We start from the raw sequence: 19787 nt of genomic DNA on the forward strand, positions 1-19787 counted from the left end.
AATTAACAGTCAAAACATGAATATAAGTTGGAATGTATCACTTCTTTAATGAATTGTTCTGCTTTTCTTTCTATTGCATAGAAGAATCTTGTGGTGAAAGTTAAATGGATTTAATTTAATTTTTGTTTAAATTTTCATAACACTGAATATCTTCTTTATATCTTCTCGATGCATTAAGATTCATGCACCACGGGTGCATAACCTATCTTATATTGATTAAAAAAAGCATTGCGTCCAAGCTTTAGAAATACTTTTGGAATGCTTGTAGGCTGATATTACTAAGTTTTTAAGGTAAAAAAGTGTATAAAATGGTAATGCAATTTCAAAAAGATTTTTTTTTTAAAGAACGATGTTCATGTATGGTATGCATTATGAAAGTACAACATTTCGAAGCTCGCAAACAAGCACAGATCATCAGAATAAGCCAGCATAACGCATGTGATTCCGATATTACAGAAATCCAATATACGTGATGTGCAACCAAATGTGGGAGTAAAATAAAAATCGTCGTAATTTGTGCTTTAAAATATGATGCACAGTGATGGTATTTTGTTGTATCCATGCTGTAGAATGTCCATTTCTCGGGTTTAAAAGAGAATGCATGAATGTTTTTAAAATGTGTTTATTCTATTTCTTCCATTCGGCAAACGACAGGTACACCTATTGATATTCAGAACATTCTTGATCGAAACCTTCCTGTTTGCATTGAAATACCAGGAACACAATTGAGCAGAAATGCCGGCAAATGCTTAGAAGTTCGGTTAAATTTGCTGCTTTTTTTACTTTTCTTTCCAATCAAAATTCTACTAGTGACCTGTGTTACGATATACTGCTTCTTCCGGTTCGGAAAGCTTTGATGAATCATAATGAAAGAGACTTTAATTCACTGTATACAATCGTACAGCAAAATTTAGTTCAGCAAAAAATGGGAAATGTTTCATAAGAAGTATGGTTGTAGACATTTGCTTCACTGAACAGATTGTACACAATAAAGGGGCTAATTTTAGACACGTGGACCAATGGTACAGCTGTTAAATCATATCACTAAACAACATGTCCGTCATGGGTTCACTTTGAACTGAATCACTCATATACTGAACTAACTATCACGACATGAGTATACTAATAAGTCATCGATAGTCAAGCTTATTGGAGCTTAACACTGCCCTAATCCAATTATGATTGTTGCACCAAATAAGAAGAATTTAAAGTACTTAAAATCAAGCATGATACTTATAACTATACTTTAAACTATAAATAATTAATTGAAGCTACAGATTCGATAGCAGAATTAAAATACGCAATGCACAGAAACAATACTTCAACACGACTGTAGTATCTTTAACTAGAGTTTGATCAATATGGTAAAGATAATTTTCTCAAATTAACAAAGCAAACTTGTATAAGACAAATAAGATAATCTTCTCACCTTTTCGAATTTTTCTATGAATGAGCAATCAATCTTTCGACTCCACATTTTTTATCCTACCAGACAAAACAGTTGTCTGGCTGACTGTGATAAGCTCTCAAAATGTTATTTTATGTGAAGTGCTGTCTTGAAATTAATCAACCAGAATCAGAGCATAATCGGAGGTGTTTACACTGGTAACAGTTTGTGGCACTGCAGGAGTCCCACTCAGGTGGCACGGTAGGATATCGCCATCCGACTCCATTCGTTCCGAGATCACTGAATGAACGAAATTCAACGATATTAGGTGTCAGAGAAACGTTGTTACATTTTTGTTCCCTACACGCTATTCGTCCCAACCCATATTGAGCATAGATGAATGTTGAATTAGCCTATGATTGGATGATACGCGTTTGCACTCATTTTGACTGACATTGATTAACGACGATCGAGATCATATGGTTCAACATCATTAAATTTATTCTCTTTCGTTTCGACTTTTCAAACGAACTCATACAGTTCGTTTCAACGCTCTGCACCAGAATCTTTTTTTGCCGAAAAGTAACAACGATCGCGTGTCCATTGCTGGTTAGACTATCTGTTCCAACGGTGGTGACGCACGCGTACTTTGAATCGAACAATTTTACAGACTTAAACGTAACATAAACAGCCGCGAAGCATTAGGCTTGAGCTGCTCTAAATCATCCCAAAACGATAGCTTCAGCGGTTCACTCGAGCTAACATCCCCACGGGATATCGGGTTGCTGCTCCAGATACGGTGGAAAAGAAAGAGAGGGGTTAAAGGATTTGAAAAATGTAACACCAGCTTGTCTTAGCTGTCCAACCTCCTGCTCATACTAAAAGAGTATCCCTAATTTAAGCAGCTAATGTGCTATTCAGCTCCGTCAGAATTATTCACGGTGGAATCGTTGTGATTGATATCTACTGTACTATACTGATGAGATGAATGATTGATCAATTGGTCGGTGATGGATGTTTTGTGTTTGTTCGATGCATACTAGCACAATGGGCAAAAGATACATTCCGCGTTACAGGAAGCTACGTTGCAAAATGTGTCGAATCCAAAGGGAGGAAATATTAATAAGCACTTTTATTAATAATTTGGTCATTAAAGTACGCCGTGCAGCAATGCAGAGCAAAACGCAGTGCATGCTTCTTTTTTAAGTTAATACTATAGCTAAGCAAATTGATTTTTCACTTTCAACAAGTGCAAGGTACAACTGAAAGACCTATCATTACAACGTTGCGCATTAAGGGTGATCGCTGCCACGACACGCTGCCAGCCGTGGCCCCTAAACGATATTTGTGCTTATTCCATTCCATCGTGTCAGCCCCGGTATCGGGTAGAAAGAGAGGCCAAGAAATTTGGTCACAGGCGATCGATCGTTTGTCGAAAATTCCAAAAGCAGCAGCAAAGCAAACCGGGAGAGGCTGAGCCGATAAATTCGATGCAAAATTTATTGCTATTTAAGTACACATCGAACCTTTGCTTCAAAACAGATATATCAGAGATAAGTTTTGAGCTCTTGAATAAAATCTCAATGTATGTTTATTTATGTTATCGGGTAATAACAGTTGCTATCTTCTAGAGATGCCAATTTTGTCACCGTTGCATATTCCATTACCTGTAGTTGTTTTCAATGAATCATGGAATATGGTAAATTTGCTTTGCATCACACTTTTTGCTCTAGGATAAGTGCCAATATTGAAATATACTAAATTGTAAAACGTAATGTAAAGCTATCAAAAAATTGTTCAAAGTAGCATTATCTTTACATTACTCCTATTAAATTCTCTTAGGGGGATTCGTTAAAGTGTTCAGTCTCTTAACTGCACACGCACTTACTTGGTATACGGCAGCTCTACCGTAGCTATGTGATCACTTGCATGGTATGCATCGCAAACATAACGATATATAATTAAGGAAGAGGTAAATAAGGCTGTTTTGGGGAAAGCCAAGGGTTGGAGAAGTTATCGAATAATGTTGATGATATATCTTGTGATTTACGATCTGCAAAGTGTCGAGCAGCAACCAAAAGGGGCGTATATTGTTTTCTTTTTTGCCGAACCTATGTGTACCTACCGCAGCCAAAAATCCGTCATGTATGAATTTTACTTCCAAGTACGAGAAACAATATGTCCGGAAGCACATGTGCATTAGTCTACATTTCCTTGAGATCGTGCGCGCAGTGGAAACACACTGCAAGTACTTCCAATAACACTTAAAATGTAATAAAACCTAGCGAGCGGTTGAAATCTTCACAACCTGTGCGCTGGATGAACTCGCAAAGTCGTTGCATAGAAGGGCAGCGGGATCCAGATTACCCGTCATTAAGCTTCACAAAAAGCCGACTGGAACGCTCGCTCTCGGCTTTCAATGGTGCTTGCAAGGGTCTACACAAAGTGACATATGTGAGCCATAGTTCTCGAAGCGCTGATGGTAATGATCATTACCCGCTATCGATTGTAGTTCCTGGCCGTATGGAAACCGGAGCTTCTCGCCGAGCCATTACGGAAGTCGGTGGCACTGGATGGCCGTTAGTTTTCGCTCTCACGTATCAAACTGTCCGATGGATGGATTTCATCAAGGGATCGACCGAAAGCGGTGATGATCACAGCCACCTGAAGGGTATTTCTATTGCATGCCATAAACAACACTATCGAACCGGGAAGGGCCGTTGCGTAGCGACTAATTATAGACCTCACATGGCGATTTCGTATAATTTAAGTTCTTGTTTTATACTCATCGGAAAATCGAAATTTATAGCCGGCTGTTGAGCAGACAGCTGACGATAGTGATCGATAAAGCTTCCATCATCAGCAATTCGGGCAACTCCTTTCAACACGTCCAACACTCTGATACACATACCGCCGCATTGCGTAATCATTATGGTCGCAATTGCCTTTTAGCTTCAGCTTTAGTTCTTCTTACACATTTTATTGGAGTCACTTTAAATACAGCGACGGTGCCATAAAATCAAAAGCGTTTCTCAAATTATTGGAGGTCTTTCTTTTGAACTTTTACGCATCGGTTTGATCGTGTGTGATGTACTTTTGACTCATTTACTATCAAACGGGTAAGCAAGTTTGATGTGATCGCTTGTTGTTTTATATGTTTCTCTAGTCCAACCAGCCTTTGATATAAGATGCTTGTTAAACGCTTACGCTGTCTTACACCTTACACAAGAAACGTAACCAAACACAAACATGTCCCATTTAGTAGATTTTTTTTACGGCTAATGTTTGGCGCAATTGCAATTGAAAATTTTAATTTTTAATTTTTAATTTTTTAATATTTTAATAAGTATGCAAAATATTAGTTAGTATGAAAATAACGAGAAATATAAAAACACGAATATTTCTGCTATTCCTAAGAAATGCTTTACTATTTGTTTTAGCAAAGTGGTTTTTGAAAAATAAGTTCAATTTTCATTATTAATTAATTATTATTACACTTGAACACAATTTTGAACATACATTTTTAGCACATTCATTGGTATCTACAAAATCTTGTACCCATAACCTAGTTTTCTCAGTGATTCTGAAAAGTTATTTACCCTCTTTTACAACGTAGTTTCGTTAGAATATGCATTCGCCATGATATTCGTGGCTCCTTCAGATTCAATTTAGAGATTCAGATCAGATCGCGGTTTTTGTTTCTATTTTCAATTCATAGATCAATGAAGGCATTTCAGCCGGTCAGCAAGCGGACGAAGAAAAAGGTTGCTTACTGAGCTGTCTTGTTAGGCTGGTAACGAGGAAAACGAGAGCTTGGAGAGAAATGTGTGAATTATGGTTCACCGTGCGGCCTCGAGGCGTCAAATCCGCATGATCTCTATTTCGTATCGTGAGTGGCGGTCTGGTAAAAAGCGAATTCATCCGACGATTAGTCTCTCCCGGATACTGATATTGTTTTTAATAATTTCTTCACGAATTTGGAACAGAACCGGAGGGCATCTTGCGCGATGTCCGTTTCATCGCACCGTGTTTTCAATTATGTTTCGAGCTACATGGCGTTCGTTTGCCGTGGCAGTGCCTGCTATCGAAATTGTAGTTGTCTAATGCGGCCACGATTATCCCACTTCACTGTGACTGGCATCATTCGCGCCAGTTTTATGCCCTGGTGCTGGATAACGTGTATCGTGCGGATCGTAGTTCTCGATACCGAATGCACACGAGTAGACTAGTGACTTTCCCAGGTCGATTTTGCTTCCTGACAAACCCACAACAACCACAGCGGCCCACCGGATGGATAGCTTCTACCGCCGGCGACCTCCACACCTTTCGAATGCCAGCAAAGGCGGGTAGAGTTTTGCATCGCATCAACCGCCAGTCGTTGCGTTGCTGTGAAAGAAGGGATGACCACGACAATCAGTCCATATTTCTCACGATCTGATGATCGCTACGTAATGTTGGTGAATGCCGGAGACTAAAACTATAACAATTATTTCAAGCGAAAGAAGAAAATTACGGCACACCGAGAGAAGCCTAAATTTATATTAAATATAATTATTTTACGTCCTGCTACCAATGTCCGCGGGCGACTTGATCCGGTAGACAAAGTGAGAAATAATCTTTCCACACGGAAAGGGAAACTGGGCCGTGCTATTGTCGATGGCGCTTGAAAAGGAAATGCTACCGCTCACTCGTTTGCAGTGCTTATGCGTGAAGAAGAAAATTTCGTGGGCAGAATCATGCCATCACGCGCATACGAATGCGATCCGGCCACTCGAGAAAAGGCAACCAAGCCAATGTCGATAATAATGATGATGATAGATGGAAAATGGCGCACTCGAAAAAGACGCTCAGCACACAATTTTGGCTGGTTCTATTTCCTGTCTTACGCTTTCTATCCAGCTAGCCAACAATCGCCTTGTTGGATGGCAATAGGGAAAGAGCTCGACTATGCTAAATGATATGCGAGGGGAGATTGGAACCGACCTTTTGCTATCGTGGTCGATGCTTTCAATGTTTTTTTTTAACGTATAGCATCGGTGGGAAGTGAAGCAATTGGGAACGCCGTCAAGATAATTGTTTAACTGTCTTGTGTAAAATTACGATAGTACCTCTATCAGGAGCCAAATATGTAAATCAAATATAACGCAGTGAAACACACAACAAACCTGAGAAATTAAATAATTGTACTGGAGCAATGATATATATTTTTTTTTTTGTCAATTGGATACTAACAGCTAATTTATCAATAACCTGCACCAGTACACCACTTTTGCAAAACATAAAGTCGAATATTCTTCAATTTCTGAAAAATGTGTTGTTTCTAAAGTATGTGAAATTACTTGAGTAAAGTGATAGAAATAATACAAAAACTTTTATTGTTGATAAAAAAACTGTTGTAATTGATAGATATTTAAATTAAAAATAAAGAGCATACACCTTTTGATTTTATTATTCAGTACAGAAATATACTTATCTTGTCGTAACTTTAACATAACATAATATAATACATAGCTACTGCATAACAAGGTCCCTGGCTATTGCCGTCTCGAAGCCGGCACTGCATTCCTCACGAGCAAACCTTTTTTAAGTCGATCTTGCTCATTTGATTAGAATTATAAAGGCGTAAAAATAGGGCTACATTTATCAAATTATGAAAACGTTCGAATTCCACTTTCGGTGATAAATGTTTGTAATCAAGAAATTAAAGAAATCGTTTTAAATGTTTATTTTTATTGGTGGTCATATATTTCCCACGATGATTTTGGGCTCCAGACGTCGTTCGAGATTGTCATGGAAAACGGACACCAGCACTCAGGACAAGCAAACAAGGTGTCACGCTCTTTTTTTTTCCTTTCATCCACATGCTTCACTTCCTTTTTCAGGCAATCATCTACCGGTGTCTACCAAGCTTTTCGTTATTTTCTTCAACGATCGTTTGGATGGGCGTCGGTGGCGTTGAAAGCTTATTCGTATGCTCGTGTGCTGGAGTTTGATAGAATTTGTTTTCTGTTATGACAAATTCCAGCTCATTGTTGCCGAGGTTTGAGGGGGCAAACAAACAGAAAAATCGACATGATAGCACATTTTGACGTCGTGAAAAATGATACCCATAAAAGTAATAAAAAATATATTAAGCACAATTTCAATAAAATGTTACGAGTTTTGAAACAATGCTTAACGAAGGGATGAACAAGCAGTCAAGGAAAGATTTTGTAGCTCATCTTTTCAGGTGTGGTCAAAGTTACTGGTTAATAGCATTGTATGTGTATGTGTTTTCAATGTTCCGGAAGCTCTAGTTTTGTTCGAAATGTGTTGTTATAGGTGCACATTCGAACAATTACAATTTAAATTTTGCAGCTATATAATATTGTTTAATAGCTTTTCTCACAATATTCATAAGTTATGATACTTCATGCTATATCATGAAAAATATCATGTGTGAATACGTCGTAAAAGTAAGGATCACTATAATGCATATTTAAAAACCACTTAATGAACTCCATGCATAAGCTAAACAGTTAAGAAAGAGCTAAACACCTGGACATTTTTGTTACTTACAGGTTGTTAAACACGTGTTTGTTAAACACGGGTTTGGCATTCTGCAAAACTTTTTAATCGTACTCATCCTTTGGTGTTTGCCTGCAGTGTGTATATTCGTAAATGTTTATGAATCTACATAAGCTGTTCTAAACGGTATCCCTAATCATCATTGATTGGTTTGCGGTTCGATTATGGTCTGAAACCCCTTTCATCCGGATTTGGAATAGGTTGTACGTTGTCGCAGTCAAAAACACTTTCTGCTCTGATTAAATGTGTTTTGAACCGCCCAGCAGCACGTTCCTGCTCATAAGGTAGTAGTGAGTGGAAAGCACCACATATACCAACATTTGGGATCGCCGGAAGGTGGGTCGAAGTTATTGTTCCGAAATTGGAAAAATGGCCCCATCCTATTGAAGCCCGACCAAAGATCGTTTGAGCTTTCGGTGACAGTTGGTGGCGGATCAAAGCGGGTGATCCTTTGAATGGTCCGATCGAACATTCCATTTCAAACGAAATTCAAATTTCGTTCACGGCCATAATGAACTAGAACAGCGTGCGGCGAACAAATCGATAGTGTTTATCAACCGAAGCAGCCAGTGGTGCCAATAACCATAACCATAACCGTAACCATAATTTAAATGAACTGAAAAAAGCATGTTGCGATGGAGAACTGTTTCTTCGGGTTTATTATGCTAATGTCGTCCGGTGCTCGTAAGACGGGTGATAAGGAGTGTCTTTTGATGCTAGACTGTGATGGTGTGCTTCTTAGGTGTGAAAGCTACTTCGGCATTTGCAATTGACCACTTTTGAATTCAACGTATAAGCTAGTCTGAATCATTCTTTAAAGGATAAAATGTGGAAATGTACTAAAATATCGAAAAGAATAAGTACATTTTATTTTAACATGCCCACGTGCCCTACCGTTTTCGTTAAATTTGTTTTCTAAATATGAGTTTCCTCACATTCTTGTGTTCTTATTACTTACACATACACGTACACATCCATACATACACACATATTCACATACAAAATGTCTCTACGACACACTTGCACCAACACGTGCTTAATTTAAAGTATTCGTCAATTTTGTTAATCCTTTTTTAAGCCCACAAGTGTCGGAAGATGTGTTAAAAGCTCTAACAAAGCGACACTTTCGATGATCTGCTTACAAGGAGAATCCGGAATGTCAAACAAAGCAGCTCAGTAGAATCACTCGGTATGCTGCAACCCCTACCAATAGTTCCACACAAAGGTAACCGGCAGATCAATATCGGTCTACATAAAGAATCTGAAGAATAAAATAAAACGCACAGACTCTCGAGAAACTCGAACGGACTTCGGCTTTAGCCGGATCGAGTCGATTTCAATTATCTACGGCTCAGGATCATTTACACTAAACTTGTTATTATTGCCGACAAATTGCCCCGAGGATTATCGCTTGTCTCTACCTTTCGACCTGTGATCTGCATCGTGCTTTGCAGGCTGGATTGAGATCGGAGAATAATCCGTTATTGAAATATCGACCACAACACACCATGCATATGTATGCTCGAGCACGTTCCCGAGATTAAACGATGATAAAAGGACGCACGTCCAATGTTCCAATGTCGGTTTCCCACAGGTCGTTTTGCTTTCACTTGATATTAAGGAAAAAAACAAGTTCAGGCGAAAGAAAAGTCTTCTTCATGACCCTCACGATTTGCTGCCTGAAATGAGACATGGTGGCAAGGTATCGCTTATGGGTCAGTGCTGGAAATGTATTTGGATCAATTGATGGGCATGGTTTGATCATTACAAGATGTTACACGCTGAAAAGCATGCGCTATGGAACAGAAGATAAAGTTTGAAAAAAGTTATAAAACTAGCCGTTGCATTGTGGATTTCACAATGAATTTGCTCAGACCTCACCATTTCTCACAACATATTAGTAGCTTGTGTTGTAGCACTACATGCTTACGGCGGCATATTCCGGTTAACTTCTCAATCAAATATTATGCGGACAAATCATTGCTTAGCCAAAGTTCGAACAATTAAGCAAGTAATACCTAATCCAAGCTGTTACCATGTGAATTCACAGTGAATACAAAATATTGCTTGAGGGGTTCGCACTACGTACACATAGCACAGATATTGGTGCGAGGGAAACCGTTAAGGTGCAACTGAAGCCAAAAGGTGATTTGAAATCATAAATCAAGAAAATAACTCATCGACGACTGCGGTAATCAGTAGGATAGGTACAGCTTCAAGCCAGGCAAGGGAATAGGCGGGACGATAAAGAGTCTCTGTTTCTGCGTTATTTTTGTTTTGTTTCTCCGAGTTCATTGGGTTGCCCTGCGCCCTGTGGATCCGTACGACCTCCAGAGGTCAGTACGTAGCAGAATATGCACAAGCTCTATCCACATGTGTGCTGCCTCGCTACTTACGGCGGTATTTGTCCATTTGCACAAAATCAACTCATTCTGAGGGGTATTGCTTAAGCGTGCTACGTGAAATCGCATTCGTATAGACATTTTTCATCTCCGTTGCATTTGACTGGGAAGGAAATCTGTTGCATACCGCACTTCGTACCACCAGTATCACGCCACAGTGGAAACACTCGATCGTGAATGGTAATTGACGTCTCAATTATCATGCACGGCATATGCAAAAAACGGAGCAGAGACCGCAACAGAAACAGCACAGCACCTTGCAAGGGAATCTAGGGATGGTAACTCAAAACTTCGCTGATCATAATACTACCAGCGTTGATCAGCGCGCAGCTCAGTTTCACTCGGTTATCGCTACACACAATCGGAAGTCAAATGGGATGCTTTCCAATTAATTCGTTCCAATTTATGTGTCTCATTGTTGCGACGCGATATGATTTAATGGGAACATTTCAATTAATTAAAATTGAATGCGTTTCTGCTTTTATTAACAAACATGCGTTTATGCCTCTCCTGTCCGGAGGTGCCTTCACAACTGTGCCACCGCTGCTGATGAGAAGGATCAACAAGCTCACTGGAAAAGGAAGCGAAACCAATAGCGCAGGTCGCTCCATTTCAAGCACGGCATGAAACATTTCGATGGATTTGTGTTATTTTCATTTTTCATTAGTACTGCAGTTTCAGGCCGATCACCTGCAGATCGAGAACGGTCAAAGCCACTGGCTTCGAGCATGATCCTTGATTTGAAGTAGCCACGATGGTCGAGCGCGGAGCCAGCAGGACGCGTTTCATTAAATTATAACCATAATCGCTCGTAATAACCTTAAATTTGGCGAGCGCTTCATATAATATTCCATGCACTGGCACCGCGGTGGAAGCTACCGCTGTCCATGATTCCAGTTTCAGGAACGTTCCTACCACTGGGATTCAATTGCACAGCATGTAGTTTCTTGATTCGTACGGTTTCATTTCATTGCACCAAATTCCAATTCTATTTAAAATTTCTTCGTCTTGACCGATTTGGAGAAGGTTTGATGGGGACGGTGCATGGAGCGCTTTTTATTGATATCTTGCATTTGGTTACTATTTCGGGCGGAGTGGTATGTTTGCAGCGTATGAAAGAATACCCAAAAATGGGTATGGTATATTAATCACTGCACCGTTCCGATAGTTAAGATAATTTGGAGAATACATACATATGCAAAAATAAATCGGAGTGATCAGACATTATCCACGGTTTATTTTGATTCAGACAGACAAAATAACGTTTCGAGACAGCAATGCCAATAATGGCCTTGAAAGGAAGTATTTATTTCCCAAAAACACATAATAGGTTCCACTCTGGCTTGAAATGTATTGCCTTGAAGATTATTGATCGATTTTTCACCGTCTTCATTGCAACAGCCACAACATACTAAATGGTTTTGCATATTTTATAATTGCTTTGCCATTTTGTCATAAAAATAATATAACAATTTTTATTTAAGACGTTGGATCGATATTTGTAACGTTACTGAAATAGTGCTGAGTATAGGAGTTTTTAAAAGTGCGCTGGTCATTGCAGCACTTTGTCACCTGATGGGAATTTCGCGAGAAAATTTATAGTAAACGATAGCGATCGGCTAATTGATTGATGTTGCCACTGTGACTAGCATCGATCCGTGGAGCAGATTGTCCATTCTGTGGACCACATATTTATTGCATGCCTTGCGGAGCCTGGATCTTACGTCTGTTTGTCGCTCTCAGCTGGTCCACTTCTGCCGCACTGGTTGGTTTGAAGTTTTTCCGCACAGGAGAGTAAATTCACACATCATTGTGATTCCCGCCATTAGTTCGGCCTGTAAAGAGGATTTGCAAGTGTGCGCTTTCGTTGAACCGGGACCGGGTATGAAAGTCACCGCAGCCCACCAGGGAGCAACTCTTCGACGTACTGTGGACGCACACGGAGCCGTGTCCGAGATCCATTGGGGCAATAAATCCGATCACAGCTCGATAAGAATTCAATAAAAACTCGTCAAGAACTTGGCACACAATTTGCACCAGGCATCAAACGAGAGGAGGCAGCAACCGGCAGGCGACAGTTCAATGCTCAGTATTATCAACGAGGAAAAAAGATCAAAGAAACGAATGTGTGAAGTCTTGCTGGCGGGCGAAGAAATCATTGGCCGTAAAGAAAGACATTAGGGTTCGGAATCATGCGATCAAGTCCAGAGCAGGCCATTGAATCGTGCCCATGTGTTCAGTTGGTGTATGTATGGGTACGTGTGTGTATGTGTGTGTAAGCAGTAAGGGATGGATCAAAAGCGGAAGAAATCGCTCCCCCTCCTGGATCATTTTGTCGGATATGTTCAAGCAAAAGGCTACTTATTTGTCTTAAAAGTCATTTAGAATCACTTAAAGCGATTGATATTTTCCTATTTTCAAATGCCAATAAAAATAAAATACCTCTCAAGTGACGCTCCCGCGTGATCGACGTTGCTACGCACATAGCACAAGTTGCAATCATTTAAGCGATGGTCATTCTATAATAGCTATTGGCTGGCTGGTCTGAGCAGCTAGCTTTCTTTAAATGAACTATAACAGTCAACGATTCTTTTTCTTTCGCTCATCCTATTTAATTATATCAAAGGGACCGCCATGTGTCGGGCTGCTATCTAAAACTTTACTTCACTCGGACCGTTCGCCACACATCGGCACTTGTATTATCCATAGTAAAACGCTCAACAGGTGCCGGCTACAGTCACATCATCCAGGGATCAACCTTGCAAGTGACACTCACAGCAACGAAGATCTATGTTTTGTTTGTTCCTTCTCTTACGAACCAACTGGGCAGTTTGCGTAGTGTTGTCTGGAATGACAAAGAGACTAAGCTTCATCTTCTGTCGTAATCGCAAGCAAACATTGTTTGAATGTATGTTTAAAAATTAGAGTGAACCATTTATGTATTGTGACACTATTTCATTTAAAAAAATTGATTACGTGTATTGGTTTAGTTTGGTGGAATTGCGGATTATTGATGTGTCCATTAACGAGTAAAAAATTTCCAACAAAGTGATTGTTTTACAATGAAACATTTTAAAAAATTTATATCACCAATAAAATTTGAGTGTGTTACAAAAAGCGCGTAACTAATGTTGATATACGTAAGCGCAATCATATAGATAAAAAAGTAACAATAATACTAAAATTATTAGCATCATAACATTCAAAACTATAACTGCAACTTCTCAGACCAAAACACAAAAATCGAACACACCATTGGTTCTTCCGTACTCGGGCCCGTGTTTGTCGCGCTTGTGTTTACTTGTAGATTTTAATTTAGATTAAAAAGTATCCCCCCAACAGCGAGACGACGCTCGGAGCGCTGATGCGTCCACTTTGCATGTCTTGTGACCAAGAAGTTATAACTTTTGAAATGATTCAAGATTTCGAGAAACCATCAGATCAACGATCGCTTTACATTCTATCCCGCAGGTTGAAACTCTACCTTCGTTAGGTGAAATGATGCTAAGGGCGGAAAAAATATTTCACATTTCTTCATTTCCTAACCGACTGTATATTCGCTTTTTAGCACTCTAAGATTTTGCTCTGATTTCAGGAAACGGTCTTCGCATCAGCATGCATGTTTTGAACAATTTATTGAAATCGTTTGAGAAATATATATTCAGTTTGGTTCTAAATATAAGGCTTCTAATCAACCATACTTAATTGTATTTGTGTATTTACCAAGCTACGCAGTAAGCTTACTCTCACTAAGATGTATGGTGGCGACATACCGGATAAAGCCTTTTCACGCCTTTTTTTAACCAGTGACAATCGTTGTGCTAATTACCTTAAAATAACATCGACCAATGAAGTGCTCGGCATAATACAGGGGAAAATAATGCAATGATCCCAACCAAAGCGTGTCGGCATCGGTGCAGTCTGCTTTGTTGCAAACGGTAACCTTCTTTATCGCAACATCTTAATCAGCCCTTTTTAACACGTACTGAAATTCATCCATGAACTTGCTCTCTACCTCGGCTCTGCAAGGGATACCTTTCGGTTAGGGCAATGGGAACCATGCGACTGAATATCACAAAAGTCCCGATAGTAATCTGCCTGTAATGTGTGTACTCAAAAGCATCTCTAATATGATTCTCAATTTCACACTGGCTTTTGTCGGCAGATGGCTGGTCGCACGAATAATAAGAGTCGTTGGGTATAAGCAATAGCAAAGAACGAGGAACCACATGCAGAAGCAAAGGTGCACACTGCTATCGTTTGCACCTTTGTGTGCAATCGCAATTGAAGGTTGAACTGAGTTCTGCGACATGATTTGCTTCTACAGCTCTCATAGACCTTTAAATAAAGTCGAAGTATTTGGTGGAGTTGTTTATGTGGTTGCGCTGTATATGTAATGAACCGTATGTCCTGACTGGGCTAAGACCCGATTAGATAGAATGGAGCAGGAATGTAGCCAAGCAACCGGTATTGCCGAGGCATTACTTTGTCCTCGTGATGTACTTGTTACGTAAATTAAGTATCTGAATGCAGGTAAGAGAACCGCGATTAGCGCAGCGATTAAGACGGCACAATTTTCTCCAGCCCGTATGCTGTTCGTTTAAAGTACAGGCAAATTATCGCTCCCAAAAATCACTGAGCTGAGCACGGTCCTGCTTACTTGGTGCAATAAGTGGAGAAAGTGTTACAACATTATCTTCGAACCGACATCGAAACAAAGCTGCAACTACTCTCTTTTAAGATGGTTCTTTTATCGGTTTCTAAAAGCGTTCCTTGATTCTAAGTACACGTAATTACAATGCCCACGAAATCTATCCGATCTATACCTCGTTATGCGATGAGGTGTAGGTTAACGGTGTTTTTGAATCGCGAATCCGGGAAGAGGTATTTAAAATATTTGATAGTTTTGTCGCCTTTACGGGCGTCTAGGCGATTGTGCATGTTACACCTCGCAGTTGACAATCCTGAGGCTAAGGTTGGTTGGAATTGGTAATGCTCGATGAACCATCCAGTCTTCTTGGACGTGTAAATTCTGTAGTAGATAAGCATCATAAAGGCGTCAGAAATGTTTTCCTTCTGCGTGATTATAGACGGCGCTACGCGTAGAAGCGCTTTGCCCTGCTTTACCTCTACGGGAAGTATTTTAAATATTTGCGTTTTCCGTGAGATAAGTGTAACATAAATAAAACATACTCACGAGTCTAATATCCCGAAAGGGAGGCTTTACACGATCAACTTCACATGAATAGAAAGAGATAAGCGATAAAGGTGTAAAATCTCAACGTGTAACAAAGAAAATAAGCTTCCATACGAAATGCATCAATTGCGTACGTTTGTGTGTGTGTGTGTGTGTGTGTGTGTGTGTGTGTGTGTGTGTGTGTGTGTGTGTGTGTGTGTGTGTGTGTGTGTGTGTGTGTGTGTGTGTGTGTGTGTGTGTGTGTGTGTGTGTGTGTGTGTGTTGAATTCTTGAGGTTAAGAGAACGTACAGCGCTAAAGTTGTCCAAAGCGGCTTTCCCACGGAATACTCAGTTTAAGATTGAGATGAAAACAGTTCAGAGCATTTATGTATGTTGGCATGTTTTTGAACTCATTAGGTGAACATAAAATGTAGACCAAGCCATTATCCTCTTTTCCATGTGTTTGGTTGTTGTGCATCATTTAATCGAAAACTAGAGCAAAAGAAAGACATGTCAAGAATCAGATTCTTTATTTGCTTTTTCGTGTAATGTTTCCATTGCTAAACGATCTGAAACAAGTTCAATGAACAATGTTAAATCGTTCGTTGTGTACCTCAAATTAGTGAGAAAAGAAGGCTAAAATAAGTTTGATTTTTTAGGCGTCTCATCACTTTAGCCAAACCTCACACGATTGTTGCCAAATCAATCATTAATCGATTAAATGATTTTATGTACAGATTTCTCATATAGCAAATAAGTTTAAAAACATAAAGATCTAACGGTCGATATGTTTCTTAGAATTTTTGTCCAGATGTTATATCACACAGTTGTGAATTTTGTGATTTTAAAGTAAAATTTTGAAAAGTAAGTAAGTAAGGAATTAGGAGTAATAATATCATTTTATTATGGATTCGAGAATTCAATCTTTATTTTTAGTTATATTTCACTATTTATCTTTACTATTTTAACGTATAAAATGTATGCAGCTTTAGCATTACATTCCGTATAAAAATTTGATCAATCAGGTTCAGTATATTTGGAACACATACACTGCGAAGCTTACAAATGCAAACAACGATATTCCTTGTTCATAAACCTCTTAACATGGAATTTCCTTTTACATGCTAAGCTATCTTTGCATTATGGAATACGGTTCTCTAGTTTGCATTTGTGTGGTACAAAATTATGATCGTACAGCGACTCTATTTCATGAGCAAATTAGCTATTGAACTATCATCACTATATTTGTGATCGACAACAATGGCCTGCACTTGCTCTCGGTGTGTGGCGGTTGGCAGATGATACAGCACGCGGTCAGGGGTCGACCGGGATATTAGAAGCTGAAAGGGTTTGCCGAGGATCGAGGTCATTGAGTGCGGGCACAAAGCAATCATCATAAGTATTCGTTCATCGTTCTTAGCCAGCATGTTTGCCACTAGCAAGTGAATGCGTTAAGAGATACACGAACGAAGTTGGTTAAATGATCACCGACCAAATTGTTCAGCGCATGGCTCTGAACTTTGCAGGCTTATGTTGGCTACTTATTATCCGACTGTTTTTTGCTTCCTGCTTGGACGTTTCTTGCTTTTTTAAACACTGGAAAAGTTTTCTTAGCTGAATGTTAAAATAGTAAATCAATATTCTTTACCATAATAACAATGTTTACCATGTAACAATCTGAATATAAAGAATAGTCGTTCATGCTACGTACAGAAAAATAAATTATTTTGTTGCCTGAAACTATCAGATTGACTCAAAATCATCCCATATCATACAGTTCTAATGAAAACAGTTGCAATGATTTGAAATATACTATTTTATTTTTTTTAACAGTTCAGTTTTTTGTTCAAATAAATCTGTTAAATGTTTCGTTCACATTCAATCTAGAAAAAAAACTATGCATGAAATTTGTTTAAGGTTGCTTACTTTATTTAATGAATTTAAAAACTGCTTAATAACATACTAATATTTGTTTATTTATTTACTTGTCCATGCACAACAATTCACAAAAAAAGTTAATAGTTATGTGAAAACCATTGCTATGCATTATTTTCACTGACCTCCTGAACATTGTTGATGGCGGTTTGACAGGTAAAACAGCAGGAATCGTTTATTATATGATTTAAAGCAGATCAGCAAACGGTACCAACCGACACAGTCATGCAATGCGATTGAGCCTCAAGCTGATATTCATCGATGTGAACGAACGGTCGTGTGGCAGAGTTTTGAACCAGTTGAAATGTTGTACGTTGAAAAGATCGATCCACCTAAAACATCTCCTGCTGTTGTACGACAATGTTCTCGAGCATAAAGATAAATCACTGATAGCGAAAATGTTTAAACAATATCATTGATTGAATTTGCAACCATTTTGCAGAGGTTGCTTAATGCATTTGGTATTTTTTAAATGTATCTTTAGAGTCATAGTATCAGAAACCTTTTCGCCATTTCTCTACTTTTGGTAAAAACCGTAAAGTACGAGCTCATGCTACTGTGCCGTAGCACAGTTTGTTCGAGGTTGCGTGTGAAAAGTGAGACAATTTCAATGACTGTTATTAAATAATTTTCGTGAAAGTTTCAAAGAATTCACACATTTCCAGGTTTCGAATTGATGATCCAAAAGATAATCTCCATGCAATATATGTTGCAAGTGGACAAGGCGGGTGTGTCCCGTCAAGTTAGTGGTTTCGCTTTCGGTTTTGTACTGTTTTGGGGATAAAAATAAATGCAAAAACTGTAATTGATTCATAAATGCATGGCGTGCAGAAAATGGGTACAGGTTTTTGCATTCTCTCATTCGCATTCGCGCGCCGAACGACTCTTTCCGAATTTTCTTCTGCATAAGCTACCGAGTGCAACTCAATAGGTTCGAGCACATATTTGGAGGCTGATTCTTGCTTGGGTCGACGGATTGAGTTATTAACTTATTAAAATTTTCAACATTAACGAAGATCCAAGTGGCAGGCAATTTACTACACCTGAACCTGTGTCATTCACCAGCCTATCACACGAAGCTTTAGCAAAAACTTGCTTGATGATTCTGTGTTTGTTCATCTGTATTCCAGCTAAGCAGATACATAAGAAATAAGAATTTCGTTGTCAAAAGTATTTCTGGCGCAATTCATGAAATCGCTTTATTTGAACCCCAAGCATAGTGAAATATGATTTGATTTTTTGGATTTGTTCTTCTTTTTTTAAGTAACAATGTACGTGACCATGCCGGCTAATGCAGACTATCGAGATTTATTTAGTACCACGGCGCCGAAAAAGTCAGTACTTGCTACGGGGGGATGGTACATACTAGGTTTGAACCCACGACGAGCATGTTGTGAAGTCGTGTGAGTGGACGTACCAAAGTACCGTTCTTATTTTTTTAAACATTTAGCTAAATTTATCATTCAGGCTGATGTTCAGATACTCATTAATTAGAGCTGAATAGAGCTCAATTAGAGCTCTAACAAAATGTTTGGCTAATTTTATTATGTTGCGTTGTTTGGGATAGGTGCTACCTTTTTGATATTTTAGTTCTTTTCTTCGTCACTGTTCTCCAATATACAATATTGTGCTAATGATTAACCACCATGATTTGTTTCGTTATTATTAAAGTATTTTTGTCTAGTTACACAAATCAGCCTTACTTCTCTTATAGTTAGAGTGGAGTGTTCTGCAATCCGCAAAGTCATTCAGGCAAAAAACATGCTTTGCTTGAATACTCATTCCTATTTGCCAGGTTGTTTAATGCTCTATGATTGATTCGTTGGTTTGTGCTAAGGGGCCAAAATTTATGAGCCGTAAATCAGTTGTACTAACCTGGACAAATAGACAGACTAAGTAGAACGAACTTTTTGCACCATTAGTTACGCTTGTCCTATGCAGCGAAAAAGTGCTTAATGCAGGTTGAAGAACATCTAAACGGCTGAAAAATCGTGGGAAATTTTGAATTCTAGCATTACACCCGCGCATTTGCTCCGAAGCTACAAAGAAACCCTTGCTACGTATGCTTCCGATTGCGACTATAAGGGCTAAAGGCTACAAGCACTGCTACTGTGCCTTCAAAGAATCAGTAAAAAGGATGAATTTATCTGTTGATCTGTTTGACCGAAGAACCGTTGGCACAAAACCTATGGACTAGAATTATAGCAGTTCATAAAATATATCACGATGCAGCCAGGTACCCCGCCCGCAATAGCGTTGAAATATAAGCCAACGCAAAAAGCACTTCTTCCCCGTACTATATGATGAGCAACTTCCCAT

This window comes from Anopheles coluzzii, chromosome 3, assembly GCF_943734685.1.
Source record: "Anopheles coluzzii chromosome 3, AcolN3, whole genome shotgun sequence".
In the NCBI taxonomy this organism is placed as follows: Eukaryota; Metazoa; Arthropoda; class Insecta; order Diptera; family Culicidae; genus Anopheles; species Anopheles coluzzii.